This window comes from Rhinoraja longicauda, chromosome 6 (assembly GCF_053455715.1).
Source record: "Rhinoraja longicauda isolate Sanriku21f chromosome 6, sRhiLon1.1, whole genome shotgun sequence".
Classification (NCBI taxonomy): domain Eukaryota; kingdom Metazoa; phylum Chordata; class Chondrichthyes; order Rajiformes; family Arhynchobatidae; genus Rhinoraja; species Rhinoraja longicauda.
Window position 1 is genome coordinate 41,485,225 of NC_135958.1, and position 27,852 is coordinate 41,513,076.

Below are 27,852 nucleotides of genomic sequence, written 5' to 3' on the forward strand. Positions count from 1 at the left end.
TTCTTCATATGAAAGTCCTGCCATCCCAGGAATCAATTCCTTGGAGCGTAGGAGGCTGAGGTGCAAAGTTATAGAGGTGTATAAAATCATGAGGGGAATCGACAGGGTGAATGCATAGAGTCTTTTACCCAGGGTAGGGCTATCAAGGACCAGAGGACATGTGTTTAAGGTGAGTGAGGCAAGACTTAATAAGAATCTGAGGGGCATTTCTTTTTCCACTCAGAGTGGTGGGTACATGGAATGAACTACCAGAGATGGTAATTGAGACAGAAAGCATAACAGCATTTAAAAGACACATGGGCAAGTACATGGATAGGAAAGGCTTAGGGTGAATGGGTGAAATGTGGGCAAATTAGACTAGTTTCAATGGGGCAACTTGGTCGGCAAAGAAGAGGTGGGCCAAAGGGCCTTTTTCTATGGTGTATGACTCAAAAATCATTTATTTTAATACTTATTTTTAATTTCAGCATTTTCTCCATCCATTTCAAAGTGGTGACTTTGCAGATCATAAACCAACCATAGATTGAAGGTATTTATTCACAAAATGCTGGAGTAACTCAGCAGGTCAGGCAGCATCTCAGGAGAGGAGGAATGGGTGACGTTTTGGGTCGATACCCTTTCTTGCAACCATAGATTGAAATAGATTTCCTCAATCCTTGGGATTATTTATCAGGGGCTGGAAGTTGGTGGAGTGGCGATTACTAAGGAGAAGGTGCGAGGAAAACTGAAAGGTCTGAGGGTGGACAAGTCACCTGGACCGGATGGACTGCACCCCAGGGTTCTGAAGGAGGTGGCCTCAGAGATTGTGGAGGCATTAGGTGTGATATTTCAAGAATCACTACAGTTGGGAGTGGTTCTTGAAGGTTGGAAAATTGCAACTATCATCCCGCTGTATAAGAAGGGAGCAACGCAGAAGAGCGGAAAGTATAGGCCGATTAGCCTGACTTCGGTGGTTGGTAAGATTTTAGAGTCAATTATAAAGGATGAGGTTACGCAGTACTTAGTTTACGATAAAATAGGCCGAAGTCAGCATGGTTTTGTGAAGGGAAGATCTTGCCTGGCGAATCTGCTGGAGTTCTTTGAGGAAGTTAATAGCAGGATGGACAGAGGGGAGGTTATAGATGTTATTTACCTAGATTTTCAGAAGGCCTTTGATAATAATAATAATAATACATTACATTTATATAGCGCTTTTCATATACTCAAAGACGCTTTACAGGGATTTAGAGAACATAGGGAAGTGAATAAATAGATAAATAAGTAAACGAACAGAGAAAGGAGACAGAAGGTGGGGTGACCTTCAGTGGTTGAAGGCAGTACTGAACAGGTGAGACTTCAGTGATGTTTTGAATGTGGTGAGTGTGGAGTAGTCTCTGACGGTTTGGGGTAGTGAGTTCCATAGGGTGGGAGCAGCGATGGAGAAAGCCCTGTCCCCCCAGGATCTGAGTTTGGTCCGGATGTGGGGGGATAGGAGATTGGCAGCAGCAGAGCGGAGGGTGCAGGTGGGAGTGTGCCTGTGGAGGAGGTCGGTCAGGTAGGATGGGGCCAGGTTATGGAGGGCTTTGTAGGTCATGAGGAGGATTTTGTACTGGATTCTCTGGGGGATGGGGAGCCAGTGGAGTTTGTAAAGGACGGGGGTGATATGGTCACGGATCGGGGTGTGTGTGAGTAGACGGGCAGCGGAGTTTTGAATGTATTGAAGTTTACTGATGATTTTTGAGGGTGCGCCATAGAGGAGGCTGTTGCAGTAGTCCAGACGGGAGGTGATGAAGGCGTGGATGAGGGTTTCTGCAGCTGTGGAGGAGAGGCATGGACGGAGACGGGCAATGTTTTTGAGGTGGAAGAAGGCTGTCTTTGTGATGTGTTTGATGTGTTTGTCGAAGGAGAGGGTTTGATCAAAGATGATTCCAAGATTCCGGATGTGCGGGGAGGTGGATACTGGGAGACCATCAATATTGAGGATGAAGTTTTGGGTGGATTTGGTGAGCGTTTTTGGACCAATGATGATGATTTCAGATTTGTTGCAGTTGAGTTTGAGGAAATTTGATTGAAGCCAAGATTTTATTTCAGTGATGCAGTTTGTCAGTGTAGAGTGTGTGGTGGTGGAGATTGACTTGGTGGAGATGAGGAGCTGGATATCATCGGCGAAGCAGTGGAAGTTGAGACCATGACGGCGGATTAATTGACCAAGGGGGAACAGGTAGAGGATGAAGAGGAGGGGGCCAAGGACTGAGCCTTGGGGGACACCTTGGGGGAGGGGAGCGGTGGGGGATTTACAGTTGTTAATGGAGATGAACTGGTGCCTGTCAGAGAGGTAAGATTTGAACCAGGATAGGGCTGTGCCGGTGATGTTAAAGGAGGTTTCAAGTCGGGTGAGGAGAATGGAGTGATTTATGGTGTCAAAGGCGGCGCTGAGGTCAAGTAGGATGAGGATGTTGAGGTTGCCGGCGTCGGAGGAGAGGAAAAGGTCGTTTGTGATTTTGAGGAGCGCAGTTTCAGTACAGTGGTTGGAACGGAATCCGGATTGGAAAGTTTCATACAGGTTATTGGTAGATAAGGAGTCGCACGTCAGGCTGCTAGGGAAGGTGAGAGACCATGGTATTCAACGGAAGATACTAGCATGGATAGCGGGTTGGCTGGAAGGCAGAAGGCAAAGAGTTGCGATAAAAGATGCTTTTTCAGGTTGGCTGCCAGTGACTAGTGGAGTTCCGCAAGGGTCGGAGCTGGGGCCACTTCTCTTCACGTTGTATATTAATGATTTGGATTAAAGGCTTTGTGGCCAAGTTTGCAGATGATGCTAAGGTAGGTGGTGGGGCCGGCAGTGTAGAGGAAGCAAAGACTCTGCAGAAGGGTTTGGACGGGTCAGGAGAGTGGGCGGAGAAGTGACAGATGGAATTCAGTGTAGCAAAGTGCAGAGTCTTGCATTTTGGTAATTAGAATAAAGGCGTAGATTATTTTCTAAATGGAGAGAGAATCCAGAAATCGGAGGTGCAAAGGGACTTGGGAGTGCTGGTGCGAGACTCCCAAAAAGTTAATTTGCAAGCCGAATCGGTAGTAAGGAAGGCAAATTCAATGCTAGCATTAATATCAAGAGGACTAGAATACAAAAACAGAGATGTAACTGAGGCTCTATGAGGCGCTGGTCAGGCCGCATTTGGAGTACTGTGAGCAAATTTGGCCCCCATAGATGAGGAAGAATGTGCTGGCTCTGGAGAGGGTCCAGAGGAGGTTTACAAGAATGATTCCAGGAATGAGTGGGTTAACATATGATGAGCGTTTGACAGCACTGGGCCTGGACTCACTGGAGTTTAGAAAGTTGAGGGGGGACCTCCTTGAAACTGACAAAATAATGAAAGGCATAGATAGAGTGGATGTGGAGAGGATGTTTCCACTGGTGGGAGAGTCTAGGACCACAGGTCAAAGGAAGTGAGGAGGAACTTCTTTAGTCAGAGGGTAGTTAATGTGTGGAATTCATTGCCACAGAGGGCTGTGAAGGCCAAGTCAGTGGATATTTTTAAGGCAGAGATAGACAAGTTCTTGATTAGAACGGGTGTCAAGGGGGGAAAATGGGATTAGGAGGCAGAGATCAGCCATGAATGAATGGCGGACGGGGACTCAATGGGCCAAGTGGCCTAATTCTATTCCTATAACGTGAACTTTTTCACTGGCAAAGAAGTCTGACTAAAATATAACCATTGAGATAGTACTAAAACCCATTCAGGAAAACCAACAGTCCAGCTCACACTCTATAATCTCGTCATTTTTTGTAATCAAAACTTATGAAGGGGTGATCTTATGGAGGCGTATAAAATCATGAGAGAAATAGATCGGGTAGATGCACAGTCTCTTGCCCAGAGTAGGGGAATCGAGGATCAGGGGACATAGGTTCAAGGTGAAGGGGAAAAGATTTAATAGGAATCTAAGGGGTAACTTTTTCACACAAAGGGTGGTGGGTGTATGGAACAAGCTGCCAGAGGGGGTAGTTGAAGCTGTGACTATCCTAACATTTAAGAAACAGTTGGACAGGTACATGGATAGGACAGGATTGGAAGGATATGGACCAAACAAGGGGCAGGTGGGACTAGTTGGGCCAAAGGGCCTGTTTCCATGCTGTATCACTCTCTGACTCTGTGAAACTGTAAGACAATAGACAATAGACAATAGGTGCAGGAGTAGGCCATTCGGCCCTTCGAGCCAGCACCACTACTCAATGTGATCATGGCTGATCATTCTCAATAAGTACCCTGTTCCTGCCTTCTCCCCATACCCCCTGACTCCACTATCCTTAAGAGCTCTATCTAGCTCTCTCTTGAATGCATTCTGAGAATTGGCCTCCACTGTCTTCTGAGGCAGAGAATTCCACAGATTTACAACTCTCTGACTGAAAAAGTTCTTCCTCATCTCCATTCTAAATGGCCTACCCCTTATTCTTAAACTGAGGCCCCTGGTCTGGGCTCCCCCAACATTGGGAACATGTTTTCTGCCTCTAATGTGTCTAACCCCTTGATAATCTTATAAGGCAGAATAGATGTTGCCTATTAAAATATTAATATGGTGCAGCTGCATTTACAAACCATTTCCATATTCCTGCCAGTCGATTGTTCAGGTTTGCAATGGAAAACTTAACGTAATTTATTTACATTGAACCAAGATCTACAAAAAATGATTTTCATTTTTTCAAATATTTGAAAACTCAAATATTTTATTATTTAAAATCTTTTCAAATATTTGAATCCTTGGATTAAAAACAGCAAGACCTCAGTTTATTAGGCATCTGAGAAGCCCTTTCTGAATGTGGCTTGTCATGAATTTTCTGAAATGGTCCGGAGGGCAAACATTATTTTTTAGAATGGTTTTACAGTGGAGGCCAATTCTCTGAATGCATTCAAGAGAGAGCTAGATAGAGCTCTTAAGGATAGCGAAGTCAGGGGCTATGGGGAGATGGCAGGAATGGGGTACTGATTGAGAATGATTAGCCATGATCACATTGAATGGCGGTGCTGGCTCAAAGGGCCGAATGGCCTCCTCCTGCACCTATTGTCTATTGTCTATTGTCTATTGTCTATAACTTTATGGGATGCCCATATACCTTTCCCAACCTGGGCCGTTGACCATGGCTATTTACCGACAGGGTCTGAAGAAGGGTCTCGACCCGAAATGTCATCCATTCCTTCTCTCCTGAGATGCTGCCTGACCTGCTGAGTTACTCCAGCATTTTGTGAATAAATACCTTCGATTTGTACCAGCATCTGCAGTTATTTTCTTACATGACTATTTACCAAATCTGAGCTGAACGACTTTACTTTTGAACCACCAGCCGAGTCAACTAACAGTACCAGCGTCACCTAACACATATAATGGCCTCAGATCATGGAGATTTTGTGGGCCGCAGGCAGCACTTTCAAGTCATTAGCCTTTGAATAATTTGAACTTATTATAGGCATAAGATGCTGGAGTAACTCAGCGGGACGGGTGGCATCTCTGGAGAGAAGGAAGTGGTGACGTTTCGGGTCGAGACCTTTCTTCAGACTGAGGGTCAGGGAGATGGAGATGCAGAGATATAGAAGGGTAAGGTGTGAAAACGAGAGATCAAAGGGAATGGAGGGCGAGGCAAATGTAGCATGTAGATCATTGTTAGCCGGGGGTAAGTAACAACGAAGCTCCCCTTTGATCTCTCGTTTTCACACCTTACCCTTCCATATCTCTGTGTCTCCCTCTCCCCCGACCCTCAGTCTGAAGAAGGGTCTCGACCCGAAACATCAGCCATTCCTTCTATCAAGAGCTGCTGCCTGAGTCACTCCAGCCTTTTGTGGAAACCACCATCTGCAGTTCCTTCCTACACAATTTCAACCTATTTCTAAGTAAGTCTCCAAGCAGCAAGACAAAACAGGCTACACCCACAACAAATTCCATGCAGAACGAACTCCCTGCAAAGCAAGACAGCCGATGATGATAGAAGCCTACACCACTGGCAAAACTAAAACCGAGTCCTGCTCACAACCTGCCCCTTATTTTACAAGTACATTGGAGATGATCATAGCCAGGAGACTATGTGTTGTTGTTGCCAACTCTAACAGGCTGAGTTCACAGTAATTAGAGGAACATACAGCCACTAGCCCTGCCCCAGCTAGAATCATCAGCTGACGCAGTAATAGACAATAGACAATAGGTGCAGGAGGAGGCCATTCGGCCCTTCAAGCCAGCACCACCATTCAATGTGATCATGGCTGATCATTCTCAATCAGTACCCCGTTCCTGCCTTCTCCCCATACCCCCTGACTCCGCTATCCTTTAAGAGCTCTATCTAGCTCTCTCTTGAATGCATTCAGAGAATTGGCCTCCACTGCCTTCTGAGGCAGAGAATTCCACAGATTCACAACTCTCTGACTGAAAAAGTTTTTCCTCATCTCCTTTCTAAATGGCCTACCTCTTATTCTTAAACTGTGGCCCCTGGTTCTGGACTCCCCCGACATTGGGAACATGTTTCCTGCCTCTAACGTGTCCAACCCCTTAATAATCTTATACGTAATGCTGAGATTCAATCAGTAAAATAAATCAGCAGATGCCAGAATACTAACTGTCGGTGCTGGCCCTCTGTAACGCACTAGTCTATGGATTTTGCATTAACCAGGCATGTCAAAGAGGGGGAGATGAATTTTCCGTCCTGCAGATGCTTCCTGGCCCACTGAGTTCTTCCAGCAGTTTGGTTTTTTTGCTCCTATTTCAAGAAGGTGGGTCGTATCAGCTGCATTTTCATATTCTCATGGAGAAGGGGCATAGTCTTTGAAAGTAACGCCCAGCCACTAGATTTGCCAATGTAACTTACCTGCCATAATTAACTGAAGTCAAACGTTGAAACCTTGAAGATTCAGTCATGAGTACTTTGTTCTTTTACTATTTTATGTTGCTTTCAAGAGTTACCTTTTTTACACATACTGTTGATAGACAACGTACCAGTGCTTCAAATGGTAACAGTTAGTTCCCAGTGATGTTTGGAATGTCCTTTTAATGAAATTCTGTCAGATTATTGCAGTTATAATTTTGGAATAACGGTGCATATAAAATAAAATATTATAGGTAATTTATCTGAAAACCACCACTGGGGAACATATTTTGCAGTTAATTTTGTTCAAATCTCATTCTCTGATCTATCTTGTATGCAGACAAGCTTTCAGAAACCATATGGAACTAAGTACGCTTTGGCATGGTTCTCTGCAAATAATGCCTATCCCTTGTGTGGTACTTGAAGTTCATTTCATCTGCAATGCTGTTGATCTATTTCAAAGTCAAATGAACAAGCAACCACAAGAATGAAATGTGTACTGCAATTTAAATTATCTTTTTTGGACTTGTGGTTTGATGTATTTTCTAATTCCATGATTGTGTTTGAGAGCTAAATAGCCGCCTAATTTCCATTTGTTGTGTAAATCAAAATGAGTTTAAACATGGATTCACGTGATGGCTCGGTTATTCCGACTTTGACAAAATAGTTGTGAACACATTAGACACAAAATGTGAAAATTTAAACGTTGAACAGAGGTATTAAATGCTGATACAATGAATTATAGAATGAGTCATTGGATAATTGTGGGCAATGTACATGGAAGTTGAATGGCTTCCATAAGGGGGAAGTCTTTTAGGACCGAGATGAGAAAGTTTTTTTTCACACAGAGAGTGGTGAATCTGTGGAATTCTCTGCCACAGAAGGTAGTTGAGGCCAGTTCATTGGCTATATTTAAGAGGGAATTAGATGTGGCCCTTGTGGCTAAAGGGGTCAGGGGGTATGGAGAGAAGGCAGGTACAGGATACTGAGTTGGATGATCAGCCATGATCATATTGAATGGCGGTGCAGGTTCGAAGGGCCGAATGGCCTACACCTGCACCTATTTTCTATGTTTCTATGTTTCTATGGCTCTCGATCCTGAGGAGCCATCATTGTTGGACTCCAGACAGACACAACATGCTGGAGTAACTCAGTGGGACAGGCAGCATCTCTGGAGAGAAGGAATAATGGGTGACGTTTTGGTCGAGACTCTTCTTCAGACTGAGACTCTCCAGGGAGAGGGAGACACAGAGACATGGAGCAGCGAGAGAGGATGCTTCAGAACTCTCGTCAGAGAGAACTTCTTCAAAGAAGGCGTACCCTGAAGAGATTTCACAGTGGATCAGCCGAATAGTGTAGGAAGGAACTGCAGGCGCTGGTTTACACTGAAGATGGACACAAAGTGCTAGAGTAACTCAGCAGGACAGGCAGCATCTCTGGACGGAAGGAACGGGTGAAATCTCTCAGGTAAGTGCAAAGATGGTGGTAGTCTGTTGCAAATCAGCTTCCCTAATCTGTTGCCATAGAACGTGATTCCGATCTTCAAAACATTGCCCCATTTCATTTGCACGGCACGATGTCAGCTTTAAAACAAGTCGAGAGGCTCAAGGGAAGTTCAATTGTCAGGTTTACAGACATATGAACGCAATGACACACAAATAAATAGACAATAATCAGCAATATAATCAACTAACAATCAATAATACCAGGTAAGCAAACCCTAATAGTGCAAAAACAAAGTGCGCAGGGCAACGAAAACAAAGTCCACATTAGATCATAGTTAGAATTAGATCAAAGTCCACATTAGATCAGTCTGAAGAAGGGTCTCGACCCGAAACGTCACCCATTCCTTCTCTCCTGAGATGCTGCCTGACCCGCTGAGTTACTCCGCATTTTGTGAAATAAATACCTTCGCTTTGTACTAGCATCTGCAGTTATTTTCTTACACAGATCATAGTTGGAGGTCGGATTGTGGTTAGTGTTGTGCAAGCTGCAAAAACCTGATCAGTTGGTGCTGGGAAGAAGCTGCTGACTAGGGGTGCTGTCTGTGCAGAGTTTGTACGTTCTCCCCGCGACCTGCGTGGGTTTTCTGCGAGATCTTCGGTTTCCTCCCACACTCCAAAGACGTACAGGTTTGTAGGTTAATTGGCTTGGTAAATGTTTAAAGAAAATTGTCCCTAGTGTGTGTAGGATAGTGTTAATGTGCGGGGATCGCTGGGCGGCGCGGACCCGGTGGGCCGAAGGGGCCTGTTTCCGCGCTGTATCTCTAAACTAAACACACCAAATCTCCTCATTCTTCTAAGATAGTAGTGGCAATGATGAGATTTCTTTGTGATTGCACCAATGTGCTGAGCCTCAGAGATGTGGAACTCGAAGTAATTGACTCGATCCACCACAAACCCATAGATGAAGACAGGTCCATGGATCCTCTGTTTTCCCTTTCTGAAGTCAACAATCAGCTCCTTGGCCTTGCTAACATTGAGAGCAAGATTGTGGTTCAGGCACCATTGAATGTTCTTCCTGCTCTCTGACTCATTGTTCCCTGTTTGTTTGGGTAGAGAGAGAATGAAGAGCAGGAGACTGAGCACACAGTCTTGAGCTGCTCCTATGTTGATGATCATCGAGGAGGAACTTTTGTTTTTAGTTTAGTTTAGTTTGGAGATACAGCGCGGAAACAGGCCCTTCGGCCCACCGGGTCCGCGCCGACCAACGACCTCCACACATTAACACTATCCTACGCCCACTAGGGACAAGTTTTACATTTACCAAGCCAATTAACCTACAAACCTGCATGTTTTTGGAGTGTGGGAGGAAACCGAAGATCTTGGAGAAAACCCACGCAGGTCACGGGGAGAACGTACAAACTCCGTACAGGCAGCGCCCGTAGTCGGGATCGAACCCGGGTCTCCGGCACTGCATTCGCTGTAAGGCAGCAACTCTACCGCTGCGGCACCGTGCAGTGTTGTTGCCAATTCGTGCGGATTGTAGACTTGCTAACAAGTAAGTCAAGGGTCCAGTTGCACAGGGATGAGACCCAGTCCCCCACGTTTAGAGGGGATGATGGTGTTAATGCTCATCTGCAGTTGATCACCAACGGTCTGGTGTAGGTGTACTTATCATCCAAGCAGTCCAGTGCAGAGTGGAGAGTAAACAAGATCACATCTGCTATTGATCTGTCGTGACAGTAGGCACATTGTAGTGGGTCCAGGTCCTTACTAACAAATTTTTACATTTGTACCAAGCCAATTAACCTACAAACCTGTACGTCTTTGGAGTGTGGGAGGAAACCGAAGGTCTCGGAGAAAACCCACGCAGGTCACGGGGAGAACGTACAAACTCCGTACAGACAGCGCCCGTAGTCAGGATCGAACCCGGGTCTCCGGCGCTGCATTCGCTGTAAGGCAGCAACTCTACCGCTGCGCCACCGTGACCGCCCTAGTGGGTGGGTCCAAGGACCTTGATGGTGAGGGGTTCTCGATGTCCACTAAAGCTCCAGTGGTTGGTCCGTGTGGCTACGTACACTATCAGGGCCATACGCATCCCAAGGGTTTGCCCTTGTAAAGGATCTTCTGTCAACGGTCTCAGTAACTGGGATTACTGTGTCATCAGGGGCTGTGGGGGCCCCGAGAAGGTATGTTCTCCCTTTGGAAGTGAGCATAGAAAGAATCGAAGGTATTTCTTTCACAAAATGCTGGAGTAACTCAGCGGGTCAGGCAGCATCTCAGGAGAGAAGGAATGGGTGACGTTTCGGGTCGAGACCCTTCTTCAGACTGAATAGAAAGAATCAAGCTCAACCATTGGTGATAATTCATTGTTACTTGAGCTTCGTATTGATTTCACCTTCTCAGAGTAAGTGATTGCACAGCCTGCCACACTGCAGAACATGCACTCCACCCTCCAGCTGGGACCACAACGTCTTGTTGTCCTTCTCGACGGCTTTAGAGGTCATGCCAGTGTTCTTACATCATCCTGTATCACCAGGCTTGATTGCCCAAGATCAAATCCTCAGATTGTGGACCTCCTGGTTCATCCAAGGCTTCTGGTTGGGGAACACTCGGACGGGCTTGGTGGGAACACACAACCGCTCCGCACATTTCCTTTGCGAAGTCAATAGACAATAGACAATAGGTGCAGGAGGAGGCCATTCGGCCCTTCGAGCCAGCACCGCCATTCAATGTGATCATGGCTGATCATTCTCAATCAGTACCCCGTTCCTGCCTTCTCCCCATACCCCCTGACTCCGCTATCCTTAAGAGCTCTATCTAGCTCTCTCTTGAATGCATTCAGAGAATTGGCCTCCACTGCCTTCTGAGGCAGAGAATTCCACAGATTCACAACTCTCTGACTGAAAAAGGTTTTCCTCATCTCTGTTCTAAATGGCCTACCCCTTATTCTTAAACTGTGACCCCTTGTTCTGGACTCTCCCAACAATGGGAACATGTTTTCTGCCTCTAACGTGTCCAACCCCTTAATAATCTTATACGTTTCGATAAGATTCCCTCTCATCCTTCTAAATTCCAGTGTATACAAGCCTAGTCGCTCCAGTCTTTCAACATATGACAGTCCCGCCATTCCGGGAATTAACCTAGTAAACCTACGCTGCACGCCCTCAATAGCAAGAATATCCTTCCTCAAATTTGGAGACCAACACTGCACACAGTACTCCAGGTACGGTCTCACTAGGGCCCTGTACAACTGCAGAAGGACCTGTTTGCTCCTATACTCAACTCCTCTTGTTATGAAGGCCAACATTCCATTGGCTTTCTTCACTGCCTGCTGTACCTGCATGCTTCCTTTCATTGACTGATGCACTAGGACACCCAGATCTTGTTGTACGTCGTACGTTGTAAGTCGGTAACAAGTGTTGCATATTCATTCAGGTCCACTGCCAAGTCCATGGATACCACCCAGTCTACCACAGGAAGCAATCAGAACGTTGCCCCTCTGCCTCCCCTGGCCAGCTCTGGTATAGCTATGTTCTCCAGTCACTGAGAAGGAGCACAACAAGGTGGTCCAACGGGGAGACTGGAGCGTTAGGGACCTTTGATGCTGGAGTAGCAGTGAATTAGTGTGTTTGATCCTCGTGTGCTGCTGGAAACATGCTTGTGGTAGTTTGGAAGTGACTTTAGTTTTGTTTATTTAGTTTAGAGATACAGCGCAGAAACCGGAAACAGGCCCTTCGGCCCACCGAGTCCGCACCGACCAGCGAACCCCGCACACTAACACTATCTTCCACACACTGGGGACAATTTACATTTATACCAAGCCAACTAACTTGCAAACCTGTACGTCTTTGGAGTGTGGGAGGAAACCGAAGATCTCGGAGAAAACCCACGCAGGTCACGGGGAGAACGTACAAACTCTGTACAGACGGCACCCGTAGTTGGGATCGAACTCAGATATCTGGCGCTGCATTCGCTGTAAGGCAGCAACTCTGCCGCTGCACCACCGTGCCGCCTCCAGACTTCATTCTTGTTCAGACTGGCCTTGCTGAAATCCGTGGCTCAGATGGAGAGGGTGTTGGGGCACGCCACCTAATGCCTGGTGACCATGGAGTGCAGCTCCTGCAGTGCCAGCCAAGCATCCACCAGGAGTGGGATGTAGACCGCAGTCACAATGATGGAGGTGAGCTTTCCTTGGGAGGTAGAAGGGAAGGCACTTCACTGCCAGATGTCCCCGGGTGCAGGGAGCAGGGAGCAGGAGTTGGACAAGAACACCACGTGAAACACCATGAAGAGTTTCCCACGAGGCAGGTACCACAGGCTCTCCTTCTCCCATGCCATTATACAGCCCATGCAATGGATGGAGAAACCTTCAGGCTGGAGAGCTGAGTCAGGAGAGCTGGCAGTCAGCCATGTCTCTGTGGAACAGATTACACAGCAGCTGACACTTAAAATACATTTAATACAAAGGGTGGCCCATCTGAACATGGTGGTGCAGTGGTAGAGTTGCTGCCTTACAGTGAATGCAGCGCCGGAGACCCGGGTTCCATCCCGACTACAGGTGCTGTCTGTACGGAGTTTGTACGTTCTCCCCGTGACCTGCGTGGGTTTTCTCCGAGATCTTCGGTTTCCTCCCACACTCCAAAGATGTACAGGTTTGTAGGCTAATTGGCTTGGTAAATGTAAAAATTGTCCCTTGTGTGTGTAGGATAGTGTTAATGTACGGAGATCTCTGGTCGGCGCGGACCCGGTGGGCCGAAGGGCCTGTTTCCACGCTGTATCTTTAAACTAAAGGACCAAAGAAATGTTAGCTAATTATATCAGACGTTGGCTTATTTCTGTGAATGCAATCAGTTGTGAGTAAATCAGTTTGTCTGAAGTGAACCGTATATTTGTAAAATGGTCTGAAGAAGGGTCTCGACCCGAAACCTCACCCATTCCTTCTCTCCAGAGACGCTGCCTGTCCCGCTGAGTTACTCCAGCATTTTGTGTCTGTCTTTGTTAATAATCCGTGTGCTGTGGATGGAGCTATCCTTACTAACTTACTACAATTACCATTGCTTCAGGACACAGAAATTCACGCCTTGACCGTTGATAATTTCTGAGTTGGGCACAAGAATGTGGAAACACAAGAGTCTGTGACCTTAAAGGTAGAGGAATAGTTTTCTTTTTGCAGTCTCAATCAATATTTCTTCATTTTTTAAATGCTTGGTAAGTTCTTACAGTGTGAAGTTTTTAGGGTTGACCTGGCATGTGTCCTGTACATACTCAGATTCCACATTCACACACGTTATTGAATAAGTTATTGGACTTTGCTTTTGCCTTCAGGGTGTGAATCTCTTCATTTCCTCCCCGTTCTCATTGCTCCAGACATGCTGAGGAGATGAACAGGTCATCTGCCAGCAGCCTTACTCCATTACCACTCTTGCTTTGAAACTGTGTGAACTGGAAAAAATATGTCTGATAATTTTTCCATCGCCTGCAGGACATTACTAATCATTTAGTCAGCGACTTCCCACAGAACTGTGGGACTGGAGTGGTACTTCTGCCATTGTGGTATTTCATGTTGCTGCTGAGAGTCTGAGATAATATTACTTCAATATAGTAAGGAATCTCGCTGTTGCCAACCTTTCTAAATTGAAGACAACTGAATCTTAAGTGTGCCTTTATCTAGTTGAGCTTCATGAAGAACTTATTACATTTGTGGATATCCAATCCTTAAAAAGAATGTTTTGGATTGCAAATGTTTGAGCGTTCTGGCATACAGTGGGAAAAAAGTAATATTGAGCATTAAATAAAAGTAAAAAGTTACAAAAGTGACAGCCGATCGGGAAAATATTGGAGGCTTTTTTTTTAACCAACCATTTTACCACAAATAGTCTTCAGGCCTGCAAGAAAATCAATTGAAACGTCCTTTCAAATAGGTATGAGGTATAGAAAGATAATTGGCTGTCATATTAAACACTGAGGATGAATCTTTCTTTTGTTGCAAATAACCCCACTTGAATCTGCATATAAGACACGATGTCTTTATGGTTTGGCATGTGTCCTATACATACAAGATGTCTTTATGGTTTGGCAAAATCCAGACAGTGACAGAACACATGAAGGATCTTCTGGTCTCTCACCGAGACCAACATCAGAAGGTCCCTTGTGAGAGTGAAAGCATCTGACCCTGATGGTAGGCCCTACCGCCCCAGTAGATCAAGGGGAGGGGGGATGCGATCTCGCTGGCTCTCCATTCCACACTTGACCTTGGACAATAAGAACGCAAACATCAGGCTGTTGTTCAGAGACTACTGAACCTCACTGTTCAACACCATATCCCACACAGATCCCACGCCGTCTTTACATTCGCCTACAATACGACTGTGGTTGGACGCATTATGGGACAATTAACAATAGGTGCAGGATTAGGCCATTCAGCCCTTCGAGCCAGCACCGCCATTCACCGTGATCACGGCTGATCATCCACAATCAGTACCCCCTTCCTGCCTTCTCCCCATACCCCCTGACTCCGCTATCCAAAAGAACTCTATCTAACTCTCTCTTGAAAGCATCCAGAGAATTGGCCTCCACTGCCTTCTGAGGCAGAGAGTTCCACAGCTTCACAACTCTCTGAATGAAAACGTTCTTCCTTACCTCCGTTCTAAATAGCCTACCCCTTATTCTTAAACTTTGGCCTCTGGTTTGGGACTCCCCCAACATTGGGAACATGTTTCCTGCCTCTAGCGTGTCCAATCCCTTAATAATCTTATATGATTCAATAAGATCCCCTCTCGTCCTTCTAAATTCCAGAGTATACAAGCCCAGTCGCTCCAGTCTTTCAACGTAAGGCAGTCCCGCCATTCCGGGCAATGATGAATCAGAGCGTAGCATGGAGATTGTTAATGGTGCCTGAACAACAATCTTGTTCTCAACACCAACAAGACCAAAGAGCAAGGAAAACAAAACTGCGGATGCTGGTTAAAATAGAAGGTAGACATAAAATGCTGGAGTAACTCAACGGGTCAGGCAGCATCTCGGGAGAGAAGGAATGGGTGATGTTTCGGGTCGGGGAACAATCTGCCAGAGGAGGTAGTTGAGGCAGGGACTACCCCAACGTTTAAGAAACAGTTAGACAGGTACATGGATAGGACAGGTTTGGAGGGATATGGACCAAAAGCAGGCAAGTGGGACTGGTGTAACTGGGACATGTTGTGGGCAGGTTGGGCCGTAGGACCTGTTTCCGTGTTGTATGACTCTATAACACTCTATGACATCATCCTTTCTGGAGCCTCGTCCCCTCTCCCCCACAGATACTGCCGAGTTTAGTTCAGAGATACAGCACGGAAACAGACCCTTCGGCCCACCGAGTCCGCGCCGACCAGCGATCCCCGCACATTAACACTATCCTACACCCACTAGGGACAATTATTACATTTACCAAGCCAATTAACCTACAAACCTGTACGTCTTTGGAGTGTGGGAGGAAACCGAAGATCTCGGAGGAAACCCACACAGGTCACGGGGAGAACGTACAAACTCCGTACAGACAGCACCCATAGTCGGGATCGAACACGGGTCTCCAGCGCTGCATTCGCTGGAAGGCAGCAACTCTACCGCTGCGCCACCGTGACCGCCCTAAAGGTTACCCCTCAGGTTTTTATTGAATCTTACCCCCATCACCTTAAACCTATGTCCTCTGATTCTTGAATCCCCTGCTCTGGGCAAATAGCTTAGAACTCCCGGTCGGGGAATTGAACAGGGGGATGACAGGCGGGGATGCTAACCACTATATTAACAAGGGTGTTTCTCAGTAGGTTTATTTTCTGTTCCCAATTGCAGCATCTGTAGCCTTTTGTGCCTCCCTGGTGCTGGCCGATATAAGTGTGCCACTGTCATAGAAACATAGAAACATAGAAAATAGGTGTAGGAGTAGGCCATTCAGCACTTCGAACCATTCAATATGATCATGGCTGATCATCCAACTCAGCATCCCGTACCTGCCTTCTCTCCATACCCCCTGATCCCTTTAGCCACAAGGGCCACATCTAACTCCCTCTTAAATATAGCCAATGAACTGGCCTCAACTACCTTCTGTGGCAGAGAATTCCACAGATTCACCACTCTGTGTGAAAAAAAACTTTCTCATCTCGGTCCCAAAAGACTTCCCCCTTATCCTTAAACTGTGACCCCTTGTTCTGGACTTCCCCAACATCGGGAACAATCTTCCTGCATCTAGCCTGTCCAACCCCCTAAGAATTTTGTAAGAATCATGCACCTGTCATGTATGTGCATGTTTTACATTTGGCACCACTGTGGATTTCTCGAGTTTTTAAAGAGGTTGCAGGACAAGTAAAAAAGAAATCACAGTTTAAGCTGCTTTCATCTTGCATTATGTTCCTCATTTTCAATGTATCATTTCTCTCTGAAATTGGTTGCAGTGATGCCCAATGTTGCTCAGCTCTATATGATTTGAACCACTGTCACCCTGTTTTGTAGTGTTTAATTCTGCAATCCTTTTAATAGTACTTCTCCTTAAAGACATTATACATTAAGCTAGAGAAATGCAGAATGAATTTAATAGCAGAACAACTCATTCACTATTTTGAAGATTTACGTTACAAACAGAAAATTTAATCCTTAACTTCCCCAGTTCAAGGGGAAACCAACAAGATCATTAAGTGATCATTCTTTCACCTAAAACGGTTCCTTTCCAATTGGCAGGTAATTTTATGAAAATTCTTTTCATACAAAAAATCAAAACAGCTTCAGAAAATACATACGGCCTATGCAACAGATATTTCATTCAACAGTTATAGATTTGATTACAAAGACAAGGTAATTAAATTTATTTGGAATTCATCCATTTCTCAGGACGCAAGTATCACTGAGAGGACTAGACTTCCTTGGCTCTCCGTCGCTGACTTGATATGATGGTGGTGAACAAATTTCTTGGAGTGCTGCGATCCTTCTGGTGACAGTAAACCCAGTAGGGTTCAATTAGAACATTTATCACAATTACGGACTGCCAGTTTACTTGCCAATCAAGATTTAGTTTAGTTTAGAGATACAGCGCGGAAACAGGCCTATCGGCCCGTCGAGTCCGCGCCGACCAGCGATCCCCGCACACTAACACTATCCTACACACACTGTCTAACACTATCTGACACACACTAAGGACAATTTTACATTTACACCAAGCCAATTAACCTACAACAAACCTGCACATCTTTGGAGTGTGGGAGGAAACCGAAGATCTCGGAGAAAACCCACGCAGGTCACGGGGAGAGCGTGCAAACTCCGTACAGACAAGCGCCCGTGGTCAGGATCGAACCCAAGCCTCTGGCGCTGTGAGGCAGCAACTCTACCGCTGCGCCACCGTGCTGCCCATAAATAATGTGTGATATGGAGGGACTGGGGTAACTTTCCAATGTGCCTGTTGTGTGGAACAACCTGTTGAGGAAAACGTTACTCACTTTCAAGCATGTAATATATACAACGATGTATAAATAGCCGCATTTACATGATGCAATTCATTTACTGGCTTCAATTAATTAAGAGGTTTTCTTTCATCTTATTAGGCAAACAATCATCCAGATTACAAAGGGAAAATTTCAAACCGATACAATCTGAATGCATAAAACCAAACGACTTGCTAGAAATGCCATGAAAACTAATTGTTTGCATCCACACAACTCTGATTAGTTCGGTACAATAAGTAAACAAACAGCTATGTCCAAGACACTCTCTTGTGGTTTCATGGACCGTGAAAGGTCACAATTAATATCAATTTCTGGAGTTCAAAATGCATAATCCTTTCAAGAAGTAAAGTCAAAGAGCTGCCAAATGCCAGATACACCGATCAGCCAAAACATTTTGACCACCGGCCTAATATGCTGTTGGTCCTCCGTGTGCAGCCCCATACGCAGCAGGGTGCGATGCACTGTGTATTGTGACACATTCCTCCAGTGACCACCATTAACATTTTCTGTGACTTGTGCCACAGTAGACCTTCTGTCGGTTCGGACCAGACGGGATAGCCTTCGTTGCCCTCGCGCATCGATGAGCCTTGGGCGCCCAACACCTTGCCTGTCGCCGGTTTGTGGTTTGTCCCTCCTCGAACCACTGTCGGTAGGTACTCACCTCTGCTGACCGGGAGCACCCCACAAGCCTTGCCGTTTCAGAGATGCTCTGACCCAGTCGTCTGGCCATAAAAATTTGGCCCTTGTCAAAGTCACTCAGGTCTTTACTCCTGCCCATTTCTCCTGCATCCAACACATCAACCTCAAGAACTGACTGTTCACTTGCTGCCTAATATATCCCACCCCTTGACAGGTGCCATTGTAACAAGACAATCAATGTTATTCACTACACCTGTCAGTGGTCGTAATGTTTTGGCTGATCAGTGTAAATGTCTCAGTGACTTGGTTCTCCTGCGGACAGTGTAGGTCCAGACAGTGTAGGCCCGGAGGCCGCCTAACGGAGGTTGCGTAGCAACCCTCCTCCCGGCCCGAGGGGCCGCCATTGGTGGAGCGGGAGCACGTGGCCGCTGGCTGGGTGAGGTCACGTGGGACGCGGGGCGGTGACATCACCTTGCCCCTTATTTGGGAGTGAGATAGTTGGCAACCCTATGTGCCGCCCTCTGTACTGAAGAAAATAGGAGCAGGAGGGTGCCACGTGAACCTTGAAGCTTACATTGGAAATCTACATGATCACAACTGATCTTTTCGGGCCTCACCTCATTTTCCACACCGGCTCCCCATAGATCTCAATTCCTTTTCTTTTTTCAAATATTTATATCCACCTTAAATATTTCTAATGATCTGCCCCCCTCCCCCACCCACCATTCTCCATTCACTTGCTCGGAGAAGAGATTTTCTTAGTTTTAAACGACCTGCCTCTCTTGTCCTTTTCATGAGACTTCTGCAAGTGGAATCGTCTCAGTATCGCCTCTGTCAAGCCTCTTACATATTTGAGTGAAGTCACACCTCAGTTTTCTAAGCTCCAAGGATTACAGACACAGACTGTGTAGCCTATTTTAGTAGAATATCCTTCTTTAGTCAGAGGGTAGTTAATCTGTGAAACTCATTGCCACAGAGGCCTGTGGAGGCCAAGTCAGTAGTTATCTTTCAGGCAGAGATAGATAGATTCTTGATTAGAACGGGTGTCAAGGGTTATGGGGGGGGAAGGCAGGAGATAGTTGACAGGGATGAGGAGACGGAGATTAGCTATGATTGAATGGCGGAGTGGACTCGATGGGCCGAATGGCCTAATTCTACTCCGATAACTTGTAAATACCTCTCTGACCCCACAAAACCCCTTTAAGACTGCCTGCAATACTCTGCTCTCCTTCTTAAGGGAAGAAAAACTGCACACTACATTAACAATGGCCTCACCGACACCTTGTACAGCAGCATTAAAACCTCCCACCTTTTAAACTCCAACGCATTCACAACAAAGGCCAAAAGGTGTTTAACTGACCTCTTGAACAATTGCTGGACCTGCCAAAATATATTTTGTTGTAATTCATGCATGAGGCCATTTAGAACTGAGATGAGGAAAACCTTTTTCAGTCAGAGAGTTGTGAATCTGAGGAATTCTCTGCCTCAGAAGGCAGTGGAGGCCAATTCTCTGAATGCATTCAAGAGAGAGCTAGATAGAGCTCTTAAGGATAGCGGAGTCAGGGGGTATGGGGAGAAGGCAGGAACGGGGTACTGATTGAGAAAGATCAGCCATGATCACATTGAATGGCGGTGCTGGCTCAAAGGGCCGAATGGCCTCCTCCTGCACCTATTGTCTATTGTCTATAATATCCAGAGCCCTCAACATCTTGCTCATTTGCAGATTTTCACCATGCCGATAATAATCCACCTTTTGTTTCTTCGTACCGTTGTAATGACCTCACACTTATCGAGTCATAGAGTGACACAGCATGAAAACAGGCCCTTCGGCCCAACTTGCCCACACCAGCCAACATGTCCCAGCTACACTAGTCCCACCTGCCTGCATTCAGCCCATATCCCTCCAAACCTGTCCTATCCATGTACCTGTCTAACTGTTTCTTGAACGTTGGCATAGTCCCTGCATCAACTACCTCCTCCAGCAGCTCGTTCCACACACCCACCACCCTCTGTGTGAAAAAGTTACCCCTCAGATTCCTATTAAATCTTTTCCCTTCACCTTAAACTTACGTCGCCCAGGACACGAATGGCCGCCCTAAATGCTAGAGGGCATAGCTTTAAGGTGAGATGGGCAAAGTTTAAATGAGATGTGTGGGGCAAGGTTTTTGGCCTCAGAGACTGGCAAGTGTGGCCATGGGTGGCCATTGAGGCAGATATGATGGTGGTATTGAATTGAGTTGAATAAATTTTATTGGCCAAGTATGTGCACATACAAGGAATGTGCCTCGGTGCTCCGCTCGCAAGTAACAACACGACACGCAGTAAACAATTAAGAATAAAACATTATAATTTAAACGTGTGAAGAATGAAACAAAATACCAGAGCAAAAGGAGGCTACAGACTTTTGGTTGTTGAGTAGAGCTACTGTTCGTGGAAAGCAGCTGTTTGGTTATGGATATGGTTTTGGAATGGATCATGAGCCAGCAAGTAAGTGATGGCACCGTGTTCGGCACAGTTGTTGAGGCCCAAAAGGCCTGTTCCTTGTGCTGTGCTGTTACATGTTCTATTTTCCGCCTCATCCACACTCCTCTTCCATTCAACATGTCCTGACATTCTCACGATACTGACTGGTTTCTCAATAGGTGCAAGCATTGAACGTGAACGGGCATAGACGACCTAGAAACTCAAATTCAGAGAAATGGGGATTTGGCACTTGGCTCTGCATCATCCCTTCTGACTCCTGGTACGGTAGGGTTGCCAACTGTCCCGTATTAGCCGGGTCCGCCCTTGTCCCATATTAGGCCTGGGGGGCGCTGTAGGCCGGACGCTGTAGGCCCAGACACTGTAGGCCTGGACACTGTAGGTCCAGACAGTGTAGGTCCAGACAGTGTAGGTCCGGAGGCCCGGGCGCCACCTAACGGAGGTTGCATAGCAACCCGCCTCCCGGCACGGGCGACCGCCATTGGTGGAGCGGGAGCACGTGGCCGCTGGCTGGGTGAGGTCGCATGGGGCGCGGGGCGGTGACATCACCTTGTCCCTTATTTGGGAGTGAGATAGTTGGCACCCCTATGGTAAGGTTACATTTGTGGCTAGTTAGCTGACTCATCACTTTACTGACCTCAGAAATTCTCAGGAATAATATATAAATCAAACAAGATAATGGATCCGCAACCAAGACCCAAACAGTCTTTCCAGATGAGGCAGAGGTTCACCTGCACCTCCTCCAACCTCATCTACTGTATCTGCTGTTCCAGGTGTCAACTTCTCTACATCGGCGAGACAAAACGCAGGCTCGGCGATCGTTTCGCTCAACACCTTCACTCAGTCCGTCTTAACCTACCTGATCTCCCGGTAGCTCAGCACTTCAACTCCCCCTCCCATTCCCAATCTGAACTTTCTGTCCTGGGCCTCCTCCATTGTCAGAGTGAGGCCCAGCACAAATTGGAGGAACAGCACCTCATATTTCGCTTGGATAATTTACACCTCAGCGGTATGAACATTGACTTCTCTAACTTCAGATAGTCCCTGCTTTCCCTCTCTATTCCCTCCCCTTCCCCTTCCCAGTTCTCTCACCAGTCATCCTGTCTCCGACTACATCCTATCTTTGTCCCACCCCGTCCCCTGACATCAGTCTGAAGAAGGGTCTCGACCCGAAACGTCACCCATTCCTTCTCTCCAGAGATGCTGCCTGACCCGCTGAGTTACTCCACCATTTCAAGATAAAGGAGATGTGTGTAGCAAGGAACTGCAGATGCTGGTTTAAACTAATGATAGACCCAAAAATCTGGAGTAACTCAGCGGGACAAGCAGCATCTCTGGAGAACAGGAATAGTTGACATTCCGGGTCGAGACCCTTCTTCAGACTTTTGAAGATAAAGGAGATAAGTGGAAATTCAAAATCACCGGTTTGGCGCCATTTTCAAGTCCCAGCTGTGGTAAGTGCAGGGTTCATGACCTGACCATGAAGGCCCATTGTCATGGCGATGTTGCTGGGTCAGCCTGGACAAGCGTGGGCGATGATGGCCTCTGCTGCTGTAGTCCATGTGCGGTCCAAGTACGCAGCTTCTTGGAGCGGCGCCCAGCCCAGCCCAGCCCAGCCCAGCCGAGCTCCAGCCTGAATGAGTGTAGTTTTTTTTGAGTTATAGTGTAGAGATACCGCGCGGAAACAGGCCCTTCGGCCCACCGGGTCCACGCCGACCAGCGATCCCCGTATATTAAAACTATCCTACTATAACACCAAGGACAATTTTTACATTCACCAAGCCAATCAACCTACAAACCTGCACGTCTTTGGAGTGTGGGAGGAAACCGAAGATCTCGGAGAAAAACCCACGCAGGTCATGGGGAGAACGTACAAACTCCATACAGACGGCACCCGTAGTCGGGATCGAACCTGGGTCTCCGGCGCTGCATTTGCTGTAAGGCAGCAACTCTACCGCTGCGCCCTGTAGTTCGAACAACAGTCAAGTAACTCAAAACACAAGGAATGCAATCAGCTTGACTGCCAGACCATCTAGCATCATGGACGTTCCTTCCAGTGGTATATAATAATGGGAGCAACGAAGCACTGAATGAACAAGATGGTCAGGAGGAGAAACAAACGCACTGTTAGTGATTCTGAGGAGCATGTTAACTTTATGGAAACTGTCCAAGACAGATAAAAGGGTAAGGAAATACTACATAAATAAACCAAAGAGAATGGAGGGGAAACATATGCTCTATAAAATTAGGCTGAGGAAAGCAATTCCGCAGTCATTATTTATTTCTGTGAATAAAAGATTGATGTGTAGGAAGGAGCTGCAGATGCCGAAGACAGACACAAAATACTGGCGTAACTCAGCGGGACAGGCAGCATCTCTGTTGGTGGAGCGGGAGCACGTGGCCGCTGGCTGGGCGAGGTCACGTGGGGTGCGGGGCGGTGACGTCACCTTGTCCCGTATTTGGGAGTGAGGAAGTTGGCAACCCCCTAATACGGGACAAGGGCGCCCCCGTATGGGACAAACCAATTTAGCCCAAAATACATAGAAACATAGAAACATAGAAACATAGAAAATAGGTGCAGGAGGAGGCCATTCGGCCTTTCGAGCCATTCATTGTGATCATGGCTGATCATCCACAATCAGTAACCCGTGCCTGCCTTCTCCCCATATCCCTTGATTCCGCTAGCCCCTAGAGCTCTATCTAACTGTCTTTTAAATCCATCCAGTGATTTGGCCTCCACTGCCCTGTGTGGCAGAGAATTCCACAAATTCACAACTCTCTGGGTGAAAAAGTTCCTTCTCACCTCAGTTTTAAATGGCCCCCCTTTATTCTTTGACTGTGTCCCCTGGTTCTGGACTTCCCCAACATCAGGAACATTTTCCCTGCAACTAGCTTGTCCAGTCCTTTTATAATTTTATATGTCTCTATAAGATCCCCTCTCATCCTTCTAAACTCCGGTGAATGCAAGCCCAGTCTTTGTAAACGGGATGTCCCGGCTAATACGGGACAATTGGCAACCCCACAGATGAAGATTTGTTACAGAAGGCCTGGTCATCACAGGTACGCACAATCCCACACTTTGCACAATCCTCAATCTTCCACTAGCCCTCTGGAAATAAAGAGTTGCCCACAGCTCATTTTGGCAAGGTTAACTTTGAGGGGTAGCATTGGCCTGGCCAGGGAAACCAGGGCAGTCAGTTCGCACCAAAGATACAAGAGGAGCAAGATGAACCACTCCGCTGAAACCGCCTATACTGAGGTGTAGTACGCAAAGGAGCATAACGTCCGCCATTTTAGTAAGCAAACCCCGCCGTTCGCTCTGCCTCTGGCAGTGTAATCAGTGTAGTGGGGGAACAGTATGTGTGATGATACCATTAAAATGCAGAAAATATCACAGATTTTTGTTATTTTTCTTTTTAAACGTTTCTGCAAGTTTCTGCCTACTGAAATGGCGCCGTGACATGCTACGGTTTTTAGGGTCGAGTGGTCTATCTTGCTCTGCTCTACTATCTTTGGTTCACACTGAGACGTGGGACTAGTGCACTCCCTGGCCAGTGTGGCGGGCTCAACTCTCTTTTGGCCTAGCAGCAGCTGCTTTGAGGATTGATAGATCTCCTCGATCCTCTGGTCTCCCACTTCACCTCCTGTCGGAGGTCATAAGTCAAAAGTGATAGTAGCCAGAATTAGGCCATTCGGCCCATCAGTTCTGCCCCCCCATTCAATCACGGCCGAACTATCTCTCTCTCTCTCTCCTCACCCCATTCTCCTGCCTTCTCCCATGAAGGTGTCTCCCCACCTCGTTGTTTGATCAGATATTTCCCCACCACCCAGAGATTTCTCTACTGCAACAAGCTCCTTAGCGTCCATCGAGCTTGTACTTAAATGATAAAAAACAATTTAAAAATTGTGTGTCCGAGTTGTACGTGTAACTGTGATAGAATTGCAGTCATCGGCAAGGGAAAGTTCAACCCGAGATATAAATTGCACGGGCTCCTGACATTTCTAAAGAGGTTACATGCAGGAAGGAACTGCAGATGCTGGTTTACACCGAAAACACACACAAAATGCTGGCGTGACTCTGCGGGACAGGCAGCATCGCTGGAGAGGAATGGGCTAATTACGTTTCAGGTCTGAGGAAGGTGTACCGACCCGAAACGTCGCCCATTCCCTTTCCCCAGAGATGCTGACTGACCCGCTAGGTTAAAGCTATGTTTGGAACACGTTTTTGTGCAGTCGTACAATCTCAAAATTGCTGTTAGGGAGTAATTTGTCCTTCCCTTTAATTTCCAACACTGAAAATTAACTGCCTGAACAATCTGGATTGTGCGACAAGGTAAATAGCATTCATTTCACAGGGCATCTTCTCTGCAAACCAAGGCCTGCATTGACTGTAGTTAAGCTGTAGATTGCCGTTAATGCGCTGGCCAATACACTGGAATAAATACGGATTCTTCACATCTCAGTTCCATTACAACTCATTCTCTGAAGCCGATTCAACAGGGACACAAAGACTCAGAGAAGACAACACAAACTCAAGAGACAAGACTCATAAACTCAGACGTTTTTAAATGATATATGTATTGCACCTCAACTTCACGTTGAGTAAATATGTCCATTTCTAACAGCTGCAATAATAATGTGCTGGAGGGGGGATTATGGCCATAAATCTTACTACCACCCATCACCAGACCCTCTTGAAGAAATGTCATCACAAGTGCGAAAAATTGTTTCATTTCATTTTGCTTGTTAGCATGAGTCCATGGATTTCGTAGGACACGGGGCAGTTTTACAGATAATCACAAAGTGTGATAAAATGCGAGTCCTACTCAATGCAGGACTTAGTGAATGGGGAAGGCTGCTCGGGGGATGATAATTACACATGACAGATTCGCAGTTCACTTAATTAGACATTTTGATTCTGAAATGCGCAATGTTAGCTCCAGGTGTGGTGTGCATTCCTGTTTTTTTAGTTCAGAGCCAGAATTTTTAAAAAGGTCTATTCAGCTAATGCACTGACACTAAAAGTCTGGCCTGATAAATCTGCCACTTCACCTGTCCGCAAAGCCAGCACTGAATATAAAAGGCTAGCTAAGTCAAGGTCATGCCTCCAAGTGAAGCCACCATCAAAATCAACAGTGTAGGAAAATAACTGAAGACGCTGGTACAAAGCGAAGGTACCACAAAATGCTGGAGTAACTCAGCGGGTCAGGCGGCATCTCAGGAGAGAAGGAACGGGTGACGTTTCAGGTCGAGACCCTTCTCCAGACCGCAACAATCAACTTCAGACCTCAAAATCAACAGAGCTATTTGCTAATCGAAGGTAGACACAAAACGCTGGAGTAACTCAGCGGGTCAGGCAGCATCTCGGGAGAGAAGGAATGGGCGACGCTTCGGGTCGAGACCCTGAAGGGACTGAAGAAGGGTCACCCATTCCTTCTCTCCAGAGATGCTGCCTGACCCGCTGAGTTACTCCAGCATTTTGTGTCTACCCTCGATTTAAACCAGCATCTGCAGTTCTTTCCTACGCTATTTACCAATCAACAGGTTTCAGTAGAAGCACTGTATTTTCACAATCCAACCAAATGCACCAAAGGGCAATACAATGTTTACTTTTAAAGGGACCACAAGAATCATCTCACTGGGCTAGAACAAGAGTACGACTGTTATTAATGAGATGACAAACCTTTCCAGCTTCATTCCAATAAACCAGAATATAAGAGAAAGCTCAGAATTAAAACATTGTCATCATTTTGATTATTATATGATTTATTTATTTGAAAAGCTGCACTCTGTAATTGTTTACATTCTACAAAGCCATAACCACAACATTTTAATGTGCTTATTGCACATGCGTTTCATGTAAGTGTTTTGCCAATAAGGAGTTTAACACTTGGATTCAAGTCCACCTTGGCTAGTAAATGAAACAAAATGAAATGCATTGCATTGAAAGTCCTTTGCTTCTGTGCACCCACTGAGCTGAATTTTAAACAAATATCTAGCAGTCACATTAAAGATTCGCAGGGCAACAGCTGAATCAAACAGCCCCTGGTTGAGATTTTAACAGAAAAGTACAAACAACTTTGCCTGGATAAACCTGTTGGAAAGATGCAGCTGACACTAATAACTAAACAATGACACAAAGTCACCCTGGTGCAGCATGACATCACGATGCAAAAATCCAGAAACATTTCAAACCTTTTCCATTCACTGATTTTCATTTCTTCCCCCATAAAAGCAGAGAGAGGATTGCCAAACTCAGCTGAATATTCACAGCCGAACAAACTCACAGGATTTATAGACCATGCCACTGCAGTTTAAAGATGTTTCCTGTTCAGTGCAATCAGTAGTTTTTTTTAAAAAGTGCGTGTGAGAGAAAAAAAAAGCAATTCAACTTACCTCACAGTTAGCCGGCTGGGTGCGGGAGATGCATTTCTGTGTTGGGGACGTATGAACTAGCAGGACTCCTCCTGCCCTCCACAGCCTTTCAGCAGTCTGCGAAAGAGAAGTCTAGGTTAGTGACCACAACCACAAGAATGAAGCTCACGCCCCCCCTCTCTGCAGCCAGTAGCACAGAATTTTGCCTGGAAGTGGAAGCCAAGCAAAGGCTTGATTTATCTGCCTCAAAACCCAGGCTAAATCTGGGCACCGAAATGAGAAAAGGACTTGCTGCTGCCCTGGGTAAACGGAGCGTCGCTGCCTGGCACCGGCAGTCCAGCTCGCATCGACTCTCAGGGGGAAAGTTACAAATTCAAAACAAAAAAAACCTATTGCGGAATCCGAATGTGTAATTTTAAAATACGCTTCCAAAAACGACAGCGTTCTAGAAATGTGATTATGAATCGGGAAGCACGTGAGATTTGTTGATATTTCAGCACCACTCGATTAGTTCTCGATCAGTGCCTCCTGGCCAGAGGTGGGGATCGTACACCCCTTTCTAAAACAACAGTATCATATGTGCCATAAGTAGCCTTCTGTCAGTGCTGCCTCACTGTAGATGCGA

The 27,852-nt window shown here is 46.2% G+C and overlaps 1 long non-coding RNA gene across 1 annotated transcript in view; it reads right to left on the reverse strand.

Annotated features, from left to right (window-relative positions):
* Positions 1-27,358, reverse strand: part of LOC144594424 (uncharacterized) — a 329,156-nt gene extending 301,798 nt beyond the window's left edge. The window contains exon 1 of the long non-coding RNA XR_013547387.1: positions 27,249-27,358. This is a non-coding gene — a long non-coding RNA (uncharacterized LOC144594424). The remainder of the gene's footprint in view (positions 1-27,248) is intronic.
* Between the last annotated feature and the right edge of the window lie 494 nt (positions 27,359-27,852).